This window comes from Molothrus aeneus, chromosome 14, assembly GCF_037042795.1.
Source record: "Molothrus aeneus isolate 106 chromosome 14, BPBGC_Maene_1.0, whole genome shotgun sequence".
Lineage (NCBI taxonomy): Eukaryota > Metazoa > Chordata > Aves > Passeriformes > Icteridae > Molothrus > Molothrus aeneus.
This window is the reverse complement of record NC_089659.1, coordinates 10,391,215-10,404,645: the sequence shown is the minus strand read 5'-3', so window position 1 is coordinate 10,404,645 and position 13,431 is coordinate 10,391,215.

Sequence of the window (13,431 nt, the reverse complement as noted above, 5' to 3'; positions counted from 1 at the left end):
GCAGGATTGACTAAATGAAGTAAAGAGTTATGGAATGGATTTTTCAGATAGAAGGGTCTTAAAAGAAAGAAACAGCAAGCATGTGAAACATTTATGGTGGCCTGTAGGAACATGGAGAGTCAGAAAGCTCAGTAGATATTATCCAAGTTGCTTCTGATTTTCCACCACCTTCACTGATTGGAATGTCAAGCCAGAGATCAGGACAATGGTTGAGGGTGGGAATCTTAAGGTCTTTTAAACTAAGAAGATAGATTTAGAATTGATTCCTAACACAGATTTTAAACTGAAATATTCTTTTGGGTTCTGAAACTCATTCCCCCAACACCTCTGTCCATGGCTGCTGCTTCTCACTTTAATAGACTCTTTGTGCTCATGCAGGATGGATTTAATGGACACAGAAATTAACATTTACTTCCTGAGAAGAGAGAAGTATCATAGAACTCACCTGTCTGATTACCTCTGTTTTACTCCAGATCTTTATTTAATGGATCCTGGCTTGCATGTCTGAAAAATTGTAATGCACAACTTTGTTTGGTGATAGGTTGTTCATCCTTAGAAGTTTTGCTGATTCCTTCAAGGGCTTCTCCAGGAGTTAGTGAAGGATCTACACTGATTTATACAAGCTGAGTCTCCCCATGCACATTTGCTTTGAGAGTTATGTCAGTTTTTGGGAGGTCTTACAACTATCAGTACTTAAAACTGGAGTTCATCAATTCCTATATTTTAATTCTCAACCATTATTCTAACAATGCAGTGTTAAGAGCTGCAGATGAAACAGCAACTGTTATTCCTTGCAATTGTTTTCATCTTGCAGATTTAGTGTCCTACAGAACGCTATAAACTGCTTTTAATTTCTAGAGAATCAGAAAAGTGTTAAAAACTTACCTCCAGAATTTAGGTGCATGGGCAGCACTCCAGACCTACTACTGGTCAAATAATACATGCTACCTGTTCCTGATGTTAATAGACCAAAGCCAGAGGGACTCCATTGATTTCAGTGAAGTCATTTAGCTAAGGATGACCTATGTTCATTAAAATAACAGAAAATCGCACAATAGATTTTTTTTTCTTTCCTACAGTCACTTTGTTACTGCAAAGTGCTTCATTCTACAGGACTGGGATCCAAACCCTCAATATCTCACTGCTCTTGAATCTTGACTTTCAGTTCAAGCTGTTTAAAATTTACTCCATGAAATCTAGCTCTTAATTGAAGTTTGCATTTCAAATATTTGCAGAGTTTGTGTGCATTTCTTAATATCTTTTAATAAATGAGTGCCAGTGCCTTCATCATCTTGCACTGGTGCCAACAAAGAGCAGTTGTTAGTATTCCCTAACTACACTCAGAAAATATGAAGGAGTGGCTTGCAGTTTGTGTGTGGAGGTTTAAATGAAAAAAGGGCTCTGTGAATATCAAAGAGAACTGGAGGGGAATAAAAGAATTTGGAGCTGAAACAACATCTTTTCTCTTGTGCTCTTCTATTTTTGTCATCAATACATGCACATACTGTTTTTGCAGATAAATTAAAAACAAGTGGAAAAATGTTATTTCAGAACTATACGAATTTCTGCATTTGCAAATCTTGAATGATCATCTTCACTGTAGTGTATGTGTTCCTGGATACAGGAAAGGAGAAAATTCTGTACAGATACAATGTGGAAATAGTTGTCAATGAGTCTTCTTATCTGGATTTTTTATTTGTATTTAGAGTATTCAAAGGTATTCCTTGAGTTAGTTTTTACAGGAATGGAGGTTTTTCCTCACTATGGGAGCAGTTCCAGACAAGGCACATTTCTGTCTCTTACTCAAGGCTGTCAGAAAAGGCAAAGTTCCTGACTCCTCATCCTTTTAGTCCTGTGTTCTCTGAACAATATGGATCTCTTTGACAGCTCAAGTAATAGTATTTTGATGATGCCTAGTGAAAGACTTTTGTTCTAACTTTGGACCATTCTTGCAAATGTTTCACCTTTCACTGTGTCCTGGTTTGGTCTGGGACAGAGTAAATTTTCTTCTCAGTACCTGGTGAGTGATTGAGTGGTTGTGTGGTACTTGGTACTCAGTTTCCATCTGGGTTCAGTCACTCTGGACTGCTGGTGGGTGTGTATTCTTCTGTCACCCAATCACCCTTTTCCCTGAGCTTCTTCCTATGCACTGAGGGATTCAAAGCAATTTTTAATCCCTTCTGTGTTAGTGCAGCCTAAAGGGGAGCTAATTAGGCTTTGAACATCTGCTGAAATACAGCTCCTGCAGCTGTGTCCTACCAGCTGAGTTCCTGCTTCTTGCTGATGCCCTGCTAGGTGAGCTTGGCCTGGCTGGGTGCGTGTGATGCAGGGAACTGTTCCCAGTGTGGGCTGCAGCTCCCAGCCATACTCGGGTTACTGTCTCACTCTCCTGAAAAGTGAGGATTTCCTACTTTCCTACAACAGAAGTTGACTGTGGAAATCTGTATTCTTCCCACAGATACCCCAGGCCTCTAAAATTGACTTTGGTCATTTTGAATTTCCCCTGGACTCTTTCTGGAGCAGTAATCTCCATAGTTTTATAGCTGTGGGTAATTTCCCAAGATGGGAGGCTTGTAAGTCTTGTACTGCGAGGCAGAAACATAGAGCTAATCCCCTCCTTTTCTAAACAAGATAGACCTGGCTGCTAATTCTTCTCTTGATGTATGGGGTAGTGGTGAACATAAATCCCATTAGCATTAATGAAACTGAAATGTGTAAATCCCTGCTCTGCCATTGGGAGCATTGATTTCTCAGTTTCTTTAACCTTCCTGCTTCAATAAGAACTTGAAGTTCCTCTTCAGCTTGCCCACCTGCAACCTCCCAAGCTCTACCTTGTGTATTTCTGTGATGTCCTTTCTTGTGATTTGACAACCACTGTCAATTATTCTGCCTTCATTTTGCAGACCTTTGTATTCTTAGGTTTTTTTACTGTTTGAGTAAATTAATTTTTACTTTTAATCTCTATCTCCATTTGCACATTTTGGCATCTTTTATTATTGTAATTTTATTAAATGTTATTGTAATATGATTCAATAATACAGTGAAGACACCATCTATCTACTCAGAAATGGGTAGCCCAGTTCTGTGCCAAATATGTACTGACAGAGCCATCACTCAGCAGTGCCCTGGTTACATCCCCTTGTTCAGGGCCGGTTATCTGGGCCTATTCCCTGTCTCTTACTTTCAGTAGTTCCTAATATTTTCTGTTCTCCATCTGTATCTTTGATTGTTGTTTTTTCTCTCCCAAGTCTGTTCTCCAGCTTCCTTATCAAAATACCTCATCTATGTTATGCATTAAATATAAACAAAGATGCCACAATGCAAAAATTCAATGATTCTTCCTCTTTTTGAGTTAACCACACAATTCCAGTGTCTAAATTGTTGCACGATAATTTAAACAGTCATCAGTAGCTAGAGAGAAAAAACATAAAACTATAATGAATGGGTTTTTTGAGCATCTTGAAGTTGAAAATCATCACGTTCAATGATCTTTGCTAATAGTGTTATTTAAGAAGCTCAACAAGGCTTGCAAACCTCCTTCCAATTAGTTCAGTATCTCAAATTGCTTGAACTCAAAAGATTTCACTTTTCATCAGGGCCTGTTTTGCACTTTTGTTTGTTTAAGTTCTGTGTTTGCAAAAGGAGCTGGCTGCCAGTTCTGCTAGTCCTGGAAGCCTTAAAATCATATTTGCACAGTGCGTCACAGCACTTTGTAAGGCTGAGCTATCTGAAAGCTACAACTTGTCATTTTTTCATAAATAGTGTCTCAGATACTGGAAAACCTGAAGTACTCTATCAGCTATATATGCAGAGCCTAAAAGCATCAATGGAAATTTTCCACAGATGTACATTGGTCCTAAAAAGAGACATTTCTGAACTGGAGGTCTGTTTCAATGAAAGGACAGAGGACATCCTGGCTGTATAAACAGCTTCTTTTGATAAAGGAAAGTACTGAGAGGAGAGAAGTAGGGGAAAACCAGTTTCAGAATTCAGATTTTTAGATCAAGTACCTTTCTGTTGATGGCAAGTATGATATAAATGGCGTAAAAGTAATTTAAGTGTCCGTTGCTGACTTCTCCAAATCTCTTAGAAAATGAGAGAGGAAGGGCAGTGATATAAAATAAATTTCTAGCTTTTCTGATGTTTATTTTTTGGAAGAAGAGAAACACAACCCCTTTTTTCATTCATTCTGCAATGCAGTCTCATTGCTCAAGCAGGAGTAGCATATATGGTGGTGTGTGATGATGATACAACTTCACATGCTGTAAAATGGCAGCTAGCCTGGAAATCCATCAAAGAAATGTGAAAAAATCAAGCTACCCAACCAATTTGGTATGTCCAAAAGGAGACTTAAAAAAATCTTCTGAGTCACATTTTGCATATTTTTATCCTTTGTATCTCTATTTTTCTGTTTTATTTACATTTTATGCAATCTCATATTTTTATTTCACCTTATCATAATGCTCTTACACACAGTTGCTTCATGGTTAGATGGAAGGCTGGAACAAATTTGACCATTGCAGTTTCTTGTGGATGTCTGTAGTTTGAAGTCAGCAAAATCTTCCTCCTTCCAGCAGCATTGACTGATTCAATTTCAATGCATCTCTTTTCCATGTATGAACTGTATCACCAATATGCAGAAGGTCAGCTCTCTAGAGCAAGGAATATTAACAGAGCATTTCAATTCTTTTTTGTGTTTTGCATCTAAATGACAAAATTGCTGTTGATGCATCACTTCATAGTAATATTTAATGTGTTTTCTTGGAGTTAGATCTAACCTGAAGGCTATTTGTCTCTGTTAGCAAATATTAAACAATCTGTGATAGCTTGCTCTGCCCACCTTTTCCTCCCCAGCTGCAAGTTCATACTAAAAGCATCCTTCTTAACCTCAGCACATAAACCCAGCACTTTAATTCTTGCTGATCGGTGATATTCATATCAAGTTTGTGACCAAGTGACAAAAAGTCCAAATGGAACTTCTGTGGTATGCAAAACACACTCATATTTGAAGAAGGAAACTTCTCTAAAGAGAAGGCATGGATTGTCCAAGAGGGAGTGCTGAATGCTCTCTGTCAGCCCAGCAGCAGCCTTCTTGAAAACAGAATTCCAAGTAGTGCATTGGAGACACTCTGAGCAAGCTGCAATAAGGAGTTTTCACTGCTATTCTACAGCTCTTTGTAAATCAATTAAAAGTAGAAAGCAGCCTAATCTCTCAGTTCTAAAATATCTTGAGGTATTTTTGCCACATCTTTCCTCACTGTTCTATAGAAAACTGGTTATGACTGTGCCATGCTGGAAAAAAAAAAAAGCGTACAAGTTTTCCCCAGGGGTATTTCAAAAAGCTAATCCTAATATCAGATTGAAAAAGCTCTGCTCTACAGTTTTAATGTTTTGAAATGTAAATTGAGTCATTGAAATAATTTAACTTTATCTGATTACTAATATTATAATAAGGAATTTTAGAAAATTGACAATTGAATTCTTTACCTCTTTCTTTCAGAATAGCTGTTTCTTTCAGAATATGTGTTACTTTAAATATCTTTAATTATCAATAGTAAAAAGTGGACCTTCCTGAACATTACAGACTGCCTCAACAGCTGTGAAATAATGGTAGCCGTTGCATTGTTTTGCAATGAAAGAGTGGCTCATAGTTTTATTGCAAGTAGTTCATTTAAAGAAAAAACACTTGTATTACCAAAACTCATGTTATTTTGTCTTGGGTCTCTGTAGATTTTTTTATCTCTTAAATCATTTTCATTTACTTCTTTAGCAAAAATACATATCCCAATGGCTTAGAACTTTTTTTTTTTAATTCTTAGCTTCCTACATTGTAGCTTCTGTCCTTTTGTTTTATCAGTTAATTTTTCTTGTATCTCACATATTAATTTTATTGAAAAAGAACACACCTTTGTAATGAGTGCTGCTTTCACAAGCACCTAATACCACCCATGTTTACTCCAACCTTCACATTTAAAAACAATGAATCTGCTTCACCTTTCTTCTATAAATAGAGAAGTTAAATCTTAATTATCTTTTCTATGTCTGTATTTAGACATGCATATGAACGTTACTGATCACCATATATGTACTATTGAATTTAGTTTTAATCCCCAGTTGTATTCTTTGCAATAAATACCACATCTGAAATAATGACCTTGTTTTTATATGGACACATGTCAAATGCTGAGACACCTGTCTTACTGATCTTGGTTTCCTTCAGTCCAGAATTTCTGATTTATGACACTGCATTAGAGCTATGCAAGCTTATATTTTCCCTTTATGCTTTCCTTATTCAGGCTGGATTCCCAAAGATAACATGCAAGTGTCAGGCATGAAATTTTACAATCCTCCTGTATGCCTTTCTTCATGAATTTGTAGCATGCTATAAAAGCCAAGCTGCTTAAAAGGATTTTAGATTTTAGCCAAGCTTTCACCACCTAAGTGTATAAGCCTTTATAAATATATCCTTAAATTTGCAGTTAAAAACAGTTCTTAATAAGAAAACTATCTACATTTTTTCCTCCATAACAATGTTACTACTTCCTTTAAAATAAAATAAATTGCTTTGAGAGGAATTTTTGAAAACAAAGTCTAGAAGAAACAGCACTACATTAAGCTAAATAAATCTGTCTAAAATACTTAAAGCAGTCTAATATTACATTAAAGATTCTATTTAACTCCAAACAAGAGCATCTAGTGTTTCAGTGGAAAGTCTTCCAGAATTCTCTGTAGCAGAGAAAGCAAAAGTTCGCAAGATCCTTTGAAATTTTTTATTCATATGAAAAGAGGAATGTTGGGTCAGGGAATTTTCACCTGAACAGAGTAAGGTGTTTTTCTGGGCTGCAGCACTGTATGTATATAGTAGTGCAGTTCATATACCCTATCAGAAGGGGGTTTGGGTGTTCCAGTAGCTTCTTTTGCAGCTTTTTAACCTGTGGGATTTGTGGAACAGCCACAGTCAGAACATGCTGATTTGACAAGTCAAGGAAATACATCCTCAATACTTCTCTGGAGAATAAAGGGAGTTCTTGGATTTTCCCCTCAGATATTTCAAGATAGTCTTATCATTTCTGAGGTGGGCTAAGTCTTGGCTAAGTCATGCCATGGCATTATGCCTGTGCTGTGAAATGCACATTTGTGTCCTGCTGGGAGCAACATTGATGTCCTGGGTACTAAAAAGGACAGGTCATGCAGAAAACAAGATTGGACTGGAACCACATATGAACAATGGGCAGGGGTTTAAAATGTCACACCTTGATGAATTTGTTTAGTTCTATAGGTTTTTACTCCAGCAGATTTAAGGATATGTCTGTTTATATTAGCTATGGATAAGAACTTTTGGAGAAATGCTGATCTTCCCTACTTAATCCTTCTCCAACTTCTGCCTTCAGAGCTTTTTTTGTTATTCCCTTCTGGAAAAGAAATACTTGCTACTTCATACTTCTCATTACCTCCAATAAAACATTATTTTTTCAGTCTTCCCTGCAGAGTTTCCTTTCCAGTGGGTACTGTACTACACCCACCTTTGCCTGAGCTGCTGGCACCAGCTTCTGCAGAGCTTGAGGACAGATGGTATATTTTATCTGGTTTTTGTGTGTTCTCAGAACCATTTATGGGCCTCTGTAAAGTTAATAAAGTGTTTATTATTAATGTTGGATTGGTTTTACCCCCTTTCCAACCAGAAGATTATTGCAAAAGGTGTTTTTCTGGTTTTGGTGCTATTGGAATCAGGGGATTACAGAAAAATCAAAATGATTTCATGAGAATTATTTAGGTTACCACCTTTTTAATATATTTTTTTCATTTCTTGGCTTTTGCTCCCGCTCAGGCAGATTTCTCATTTTAATCGGATTGCTCTACTCATCCCAATTATGTTTTGTGCTTTGCATTGTGTGTCTTAGCACCTCATTCCAGGAGAAGATAACTAGGAACCAGATATCTGAAAATGGAAAAGCTGAACAATAAGCAGCTAATGTATTGGGTCTGATGCTTCCTAGGAGCCCCTGGGAAGCTGGCCACAGCACAGGTCCAGCAGAAGTTGAATACAACATTTTATGTCCCAGGCTAAGGGCCCCAGGAAGCTTAAGTCATTCTTAGACTATGTATAGCTTTCATCCTATGACAGAGGGGATTATTTTTGCACAGACCTCTTTTGCCTTGCATGGAAGGAGGAAAAACTGCTTACTGTGGTCAGAACACTAGTCTGCCTTTACATGGAAAGCAAGCTATTCACTTTTTCTGGCATTATTTCCTTTTCCTCTGAGGAACTTGCATTTTATAGAGACAGCAGTCAACAAGGAGGCCATGCTGCTCCCCAGTTTGCTGCCATTAACAAAATCAAGGGCAGTAATGGTTCAGAGCCTCTGAACAGGCAGCTCTTCGCTCTTGCAGTCCAAATGAATTGTGAAAGGGGAGTCTAGCTTAGTCTCCATGGAGAAGGATGGCAAATTGTGTATTCTTGCACAACATATGTTTAGAGATTATTTTTTCCTTTCTCTATCAGGCTTTTTCCTTCCATCTATGACCTCAAGCAGGCTGCTCCTTTGTCTCAAACTACCATTTGGCTACATCCTCACTCTCCTTCCTTCAAAGCGCCTGCTTTGATCTCCCTCAGCAGAGTGCCAGCAAAGCTGACAAAGGCAGAGGTTTGCCTTTTCATGTGCCTGCTAGATTGTTAGTCAAGAGCAGCAGAGAAACACTGTGCAACCTGTCAGTGCAGTTTAAAAAAAACATATTATTCTAAGTTGCCACAGAGGGCTTGTTCAGTGGAGCAGAACTCCTCCAAGAACCAGTTCTCTGGGGCTGTTCTCCTCTCACGTCAGAGGAAGACATTGCTGAGGCTTCCCCCACAAATGTTGCAGGGTATAAAATTAGCCCGCTGATCTTAGGAAAACTGCTCGAAATAAAGCAGTTATTGCCAGTTTGATGAAGTTCCACTCTGTTTAACTTATCACAAAAATACCAGCTTTCATATTTGACAATTTCTGTTAAGAGAAATGATTTACTGAGGACCACCTCATGCTCTTGCACCTAGCTCACAGAAGACACCTCTCAGCATCTTCTGCCAAAATGAAAAAGGTGAAGAGTTAGCCGCCTCTTTATATTAATATTTTTTAGAATAACATCTGCCCCTCTTGGTTTTAACTCTATCATCAAAATTCCCTCAATTCTGAGTAAAAGCTGAGTAAGGACCTTGGGGTATTGCCTGTGGGTGCTTGGAGACTGCTGGCATCAGGCATGGAGTGAGTTGCTCTGAGATGAGCTCGTTCCCTGGTATTTCCTCCTGTCAGAGCCACAGATGTGCTTCATTTCATTAGGTGTAGCTGTGGGCATACTGCCATCCAGCTCTGCTGCTGACTTATCCCACTACTGCTGAAGGCCAAATAATCATAATCATTTCAAGTTCATAGCACAGTGTATTTCCCCAGGGAATGCTATTCAAATTAAATCAGTCATACCAACAATAATTTTATAATTATATAAAGGGAGCCCTCTACTTCAGTAATTTTTCTGAAAAAATTGTGCATTCTGTCAAATGGTTATTGCTTCTTACAGAGTTTTTTCTCCCCACAAATCTTGATACTTCTACCTTCTTTTACATGAAAAAATTTGTTATTCTGATAATTAGCATGTGTAAGTGCAATCAGTGTCAAAATAAAAACAAATGTAAATCTCAGAATTTATCTCTGATGTAGGCACTGGCTGCCACAAGATGATTTTTTGTTGTTGATAGCAATAAGTCATTGATTAGCCTCATCTTGAAAGCACTGAAGGCCAGATTAAATATTCCAGTCACATTCAAAGGAGAATGATATTTTCTCATGAAACTACCATGACTGATATTTATTGGTCAGTCTCAGGCTCTGCAGCTCCAAGTTCAGCAAGGAGCTCTACTTTGAATGTCCAGAGTAATTTCCTGGTGTCACTTGAATGCTTGTAGGAGCAGATGGGCATAAGGCCTGGAGAAAAACCGAGCCTGAGGGATCTGTTGTAGTAAGCTGGGACACAGAGAATCATGGAATTGTCTGGGTTGGAAGGGACCCTAAGGCCCATCTAGTTCCATGGCTTGGGAGTAAGGATTGACAACTGATCCCTTTGCAAGTGTGTTATTCAAATACAATGCCAATCCTGCCTTTTTGTATTATTTCTCCCATTTTCTACAGCAAAGCATTAATCAGAGTAGAAAAATAACCTAATTTCTTCTACTGCAAGCAGATTGCTGAATGTTTGTGATGCTCTGAGTTAGATAAGGAAAGCCAGTTTAGGAGCAGGATAAGGCCTCTTTTTAGGCTAGATCAAATTGATTGCAAAAGAACAAGAGCTAAAAGTGCTCCACCTTTTTAGAATAGGATGATTTATATCTCCTTTATGAACAGAAGATAAAATGTTCTGCTTCTTATACTCTCCACAGAAATAAAATAGAACTAAAAATAAGTCCTAATGCAGACAAGTTTAAAATAGAGCTCACAGCAGAGAAGTATTCATGAGCAAATGAGTTAATGATTTCTGACTGGTTGGGGCATATACCAAAATATTAAACATAACCTCTCCTAAGTGTGTGTGGTTTTATTCCTTTACTATCAATGAGTAGCATCAAATGGCATGAATTGTGAAATCCTTCCCTGGATGAGCCTGAATTAGGGTTTGAGACATAACTTCAGTAGTGTGAAGTTGAACTTTGCATGTCCCTTCATCACTCATTTTCCTGTACTCTAGACTACTTAAATGTATATATATGCAATGACTGATTACTTTAAGGTGGTCAGGAAAGTTTTCCCAAGAGACATGAACTCTGAATGGTCAAAATCTAGTAATTAATTTGATTTTCAGTCACAGAAGATGTCTGGATTTTATGCTTGTCTTAGTTTATCACATGTGTTCCTGTTATCATCAAGGTCCAGTGAAAAGCTCAATTTCAGGAGATTTGTGGTGGGATAACAATGAAATTCTTGATCTAACTGTGACTGTGGCTTTTGTTCTGGTAGGTGGCTTTTTTGTCTATCTTTAGAAAATCATTTAAAACTCAAATGAACACTTCTGCCCTCAGAGAGGGATAGAACTCATGTAAAGTTTTTATCATAGTATCCTATTTTCAGTTTGGCAGCTCCTGAGAAATAAAGTACTGGGTTATATTGTAATCAGTCACTGGTATGTTTTGGAGGCTAAGGTTCTACAAACAAAATTTCAGAATTAAGTTTACCTGTCCATTTCAGCTGATCTAGAAACAAATGCTTCAGCTCATTTCAGTTTTGCTGGTCAGCAATGTCCATCCTTTGCCTCTCATCAAAGAAGAAGGTCTTTTCTATCATTTATTTCTACATCTTCTTAAAATGGAATAAAATTACTTGTCCACTGAAAAATATGAGTCTCATTCCCATCAACTGATTCATCAAAGTGCACATTGCTACTTCTCATGTATTAGTCTCCTTCCATCACAAACCACATTAATGTAGCATATTGATGTAATTAATCTTTTAACACCTCCAGAGACACTGCACAGGTCATGCTGTGCCTCATCAGGGCAATAAAGGTTACAGGAGAGTTGTATCAAAGACCGTGTGCATGCTGTATATACACGATCTTATAGCCTCCTTTTTGTGCTTGAATTTACATCTGGCCATAGCCTGTGGCTGCACCTTAGCAGTCCTGCATAGCTGTAGGTAAGGACAGTGCTCAGCTCTCATTGGGAAGATGGTACCTTTTTCCTCTGATTTTTGATAACAGGGTGGTCTTGCTGTGCTGCTGAGGGCTGGAAGATAATAATGGTGGGAGAGAAGCTGTCACTCACCTAAGCTCCTTCTGTGGGTTTTGCCCCATGTAGCACATGGCCATCCATGCATCAGTGAGCAGTGGCCACCCTCATGTCAGGAGATGTCTTTTGCCTTGGGCTGTCATTGCAGACATGCCTTGTTACTCATGAAATGCACTAATTAAGCATTCTCTTAATTATATTATTACACTTTCCTCATATTAGTAATTTTCCTGTGATTTGACTTGTATGACATCAGTTTACTGCTTCTTCTGATGAAGCATTTAAAATGTTTTCTTTTCAATTTTGAGTATTAGTCTAGAAGTACAGGTTTCACAGGGTTTCCTTTACTCAGGACATTGATTTGACCTAAATATTGGAGCCTTTGTTGTCATTATAGAGATATTGTTTCCTTCTTTGACCATGTCTGGCCATTAATTTTTTGACCAAAATTTCAGTGTCATTAGAAAATGATGATTTGACTTAGCTGGGATTCTCTTGCACACCAGTTTTTCCTCAGTCAAACCCCCTCACTTCTTTCTTCCCAGGGCATGCTACCAGCATTTGTTGGGTCTGCCTTTGACCTTTAATAAACTAATTTATATTCCCTAAGATTTTTTTTTCCTTTTCAGTCTTTTCAACTCCTAGTTATCTCATCTCTACATAATGAATTTGTTTTTTCCTTTGTTTCTCCTTTTCTTTTGGTCTTATTTTTATCATATAAGGGATAATGGGAGCAAAAGAAATTGTGTGATAGTGCTTCTACTGATTTAATTAGAACTAGAGTGTCTACTGCTTAGGGCAACCTTTTACAGCTTACTAATGTGATAAACTGGAAACAGACAGACCAGTAAAACTTCCTTCTTTGCCTAAATTCTGTTTGCTGTGTACATTAACTATGTCATTACTATCCTCTGTGCTGGGAGCAATGCTTAGCATTAATCCAAATTAAAGATTTCATGAGACAAAGAAATAGTGACAAGCTTGGATTGGACTATGACCAACATCATATGGATTTATAGGAGAAAGAAATGCATCTACGAGTAAATAACCTTTCAGGAGTTAAATTCTGCCTTTACTACTTTGACTCTGGAGACTGCTGCCCGAACTTTACTGCTGCTCTTTGAGATCAGCCTTTAAAGTCTGTTCTTCAAATAACCAGTTTTCCAATTTTTTTTAAATGACTTTTATTAGTACTGTTGCTATTGATAACACAGTTCACAGAAGACTCACGGGTAAGAATGCAGAGGCGCACAAACCACATTCTCTCTGAGTGGCTAAAGACCAGGGCCCTGGGGCATTTAATGTCAGATGACAGGAAAAAAGTTATCAAGTGGGAATAGAGTAAATTATTCTCTAAGTATTACATTAAACAATAACTGCAACATATGCTGGTTGTTTTCCACTTGTACTCTGCCTGGTAAAGCAATGGCATTGCCAGAATACATCCGAGTCTGCAGAAAATGGATGAAGCAGTTGCTAGATTAATGTCAGGCTGACTGACCTGCACCTGGGGGCTGACGTATTGTTTGGAATTTTTGATTTAAGGAAGGGAAGTTCTGGTTTTAGGTCAAGTACTGGAGGGCATCTCCCACTCTACACAGTTAATGACAGGGAAACCTTTGTCATTAGAATAGTTCTGCTGCTTTACAGAACTGGGATGTTGCCCTACAAGCCTTTGT